Source organism: Zalophus californianus, chromosome 3, assembly GCF_009762305.2.
Source record: "Zalophus californianus isolate mZalCal1 chromosome 3, mZalCal1.pri.v2, whole genome shotgun sequence".
Lineage (NCBI taxonomy): Eukaryota > Metazoa > Chordata > Mammalia > Carnivora > Otariidae > Zalophus > Zalophus californianus.
In genome coordinates, this window is record NC_045597.1 from 189764924 (window position 1) to 189767963 (window position 3040).

Sequence of the window (3040 nt, forward strand, 5' to 3'; positions counted from 1 at the left end):
GAGATTCTCTCTCTCCCTCTGCCTCTGTCCCTTCCCCTGCTTGCACACACACTCTCTCTCTAAAATAAAGAAATAAATCTTAAAAAAAATTATTTGCTCCCCCCAATAATGATACTTATTTACTGAAGCAGATGCAGACTAAAATCCCCTTACTTAGAGAAAAGAGCTGCTCACATATTGGTGGACACCCTTTAAACACGGCAGTATGCACACAAACACACTCATACGACTCTCACAAATGGGCTCCTATAATATAAATGCAGGCCTATTGGTTTTCTAAAATGACAAGCTATCCTATACCCTTTGTAGTTCATTCAAATAACAATCTAACAATTCTTTTTAAACTAATTTTAAAAATTAGGGAGCATCTAAATTGGGATATGAAAGCCCTCCCTCCCCATAACTGCCCATGACAGGCTTGCGAATCTCCGCTCCTTTATCATAACATTACCTCTTTGTAAGTTGGCTTCATGTCCTGTGTTCTAGAACACTGATTTGTTTTTCAGTGATGTCTGTTTCATTATCCAATCCTTCTGCTGTGGTTCTTGTTTCGATATTAGCAGTTTGTGTTGTTTATTGTTTTTAATTTCCAAGAACTGTTTGTCAGATTGATTGTTTTCATAGCAGCCTCTCCTTGTTTAATGAACGTAGAATTGGTTCCCAAAACGCTCCAAGGGTATTAATCTTTCTTTCTTTCCTTTCCCCCATCCAAAAATAACTGATCAGTTAGAAAAATCAGATAAGCAACCAATCTACATTTTACACCCTCTCACTCTGTAAATAATCATCGTTACTTTTTTTTTTTCCTGTTTCTCTCCTTCTTGTGTTAACTGTGTTTCCTGTGATTGCCACTTTCTGGCACGTGGCTTTTCTTCAATGCCTTGGGATCCTTGCATGTGGGTTTGTGCTCATTAGTGAAGATCTAGATTCATCAGTGTTGACGGCTGTTGTGAGCATCCTTCACAGATATGAAGGTCACTGTTTTAATTCTGTCATCATAGCTATTCCCAGAGTGCAACGTTTGGCTGTGTGTTTGGAGGGTGGGCTTTTCTTGCCGATAGGGGGGTTCTCTGTAGTTCCAGTGGATGAGGAAGGGGGCTGGTGGACTGAGGATTCTCTTCGGTGGAGAGAGAATTTACCCTGGGAGCAGAGTATGTGGGTGTATGTCGGAATTGCTTGGAGGGCGTGTGAAAACGTCTCCCAGGCCCCGCCGGCTGTGTGGGCTTGGGGTGGGGCCTGAGCATTTGCATTTCTAACGCATTCCCAGGGGCCGCTGCTGCTGGTCCCAGGTTGGCACTTTAAGAAACACTGAATTAGGGGATCTCATTGTCCTCCGTTCCTCCCCCCTACTTAACTTTCAATGTGGCCATTTCTCAACGTACGTGAAAGTTGAGAAAATAAAGAAATAACCCCCTGCTAGTAAGTAAATAAATAAACTCATCACTAAATTTTAAATGCTCCTGTTACTGACTTATTTTTAAAGATTTTATTTATTTATTTATTTGAGAGAGAGAGAGAGAGTGAGAGAGAGCACAAGAAGGCAGAGGGGCAGAGGGAGAGGGAGAAGGAGGCTCCCTGCCGAGCAAGAAGCCTGACGCGGGGCTCGATCCCAGGACCCCGGGATCATGACCTGAGCCAAAGGCAGACGGTTAACCGACTGAGCCACCCCGGTGCCCAGATTCTTGCTACTTTTCTTGCATCTGCATACTCTTCCATCTGCCCCACGATGGCAAGCCTACACCATGTTTGGATAAGTTTCTAGATGCAAGTGATTTACATAGGTGGAGATCAGCTATGTCGACCTAGTTAATACGCTTCTATATATTCGAGAAATGTGTGTGTAAGTGGAAAACAGGGATTTAGAATGCGATAGTCTCCTCTAACGGCTCTGCCCCTCCCTGGCCAGCACCAGGATCTTCTGAGCATAGCAACAACATCACCATGCAGAGCCGCACACGTGCCCTGGGGAGCAAAATGTCCCTCCAACCACCTCCGGCCAGTTTCTCCTCAAGCTGGTAAGTTGTGCCAGCGCCCCATTTAAAAAAATCAGATTTAAAGTTTCTGGGGGGGCAGAGACCAGGTTTTAAAAGAGAGAGAAAGCTCAGCTGGGGGTGGATGGGTTTTCACCTATGTCGTTTATCTGTGGGTTTGCCTGCTCTGGGCATCAGAGCCTGGAAATCTGTGCCAAGAGTCACAGGAGTGTCCTGCCTGACCCTCCCTGGGCCAAGCACACCGGACAACCTACCGAAGAGCGAAGGGACACCAGCTACCATTTCTTGCTCTTTAATGTTTTTGTAATAAACGAAAACACTGTATACATTTTGTATACACACATTTTGTGTGTGTATGTATACAAAATGTATACAACAGACACGAAATGTATACAATAGGCAGGAAATCTATGTAATAGACATGAAAGTCTGTCTCTCCAATCTTACATCCCAAAGGCAGCCACTGCTAACAGTTAGGTATTTTTCATTCCAGAACCTTCTGTGCATATAAACCTGCTTTGTCACTCTTGTACTTTCACTTTCTCTAGACTATTAAAAACATATTGTAGACATTTAGAGTCACAACTGTACAGCATTTTTCCCACAATTGCAGAGTTGTCCTAACTGAGGACCACGTACGTCATAGCTGTCAGTGTCCATGTGAGCATATCTACACAAGGAACGGCTGGGTCAAAGAACAGCTAAGTATGTAGATCAGGTAGACAAGGCCAAATGCCCCTCAGCACCTGCTCTTTTAAATCTTAGCCCCTTCCTGACGCCATTCTGAAATCACCTGGCAGGCCCAGGGGCTCCCCACTCCAAGAAGGCCTGGGGCTCCTCCACTTGGGCTCTGCTCTTGGTTTCTGCCCCCACGTGTTCTTGAAATGTCAGGATTTGAAGTTGGATGCCGACCGACTTCAAAGCTCCATCCCATTTCATTCTAGAGGATTGCCTCTGCCCCTGCTTTCTTCCTAGGCTGGTGTGTCCCCGTTAGCCACTAAAAATAGTCCTGGGCTCAGCACGCGGGCTTGCTGCTAGATCCAGGTCTC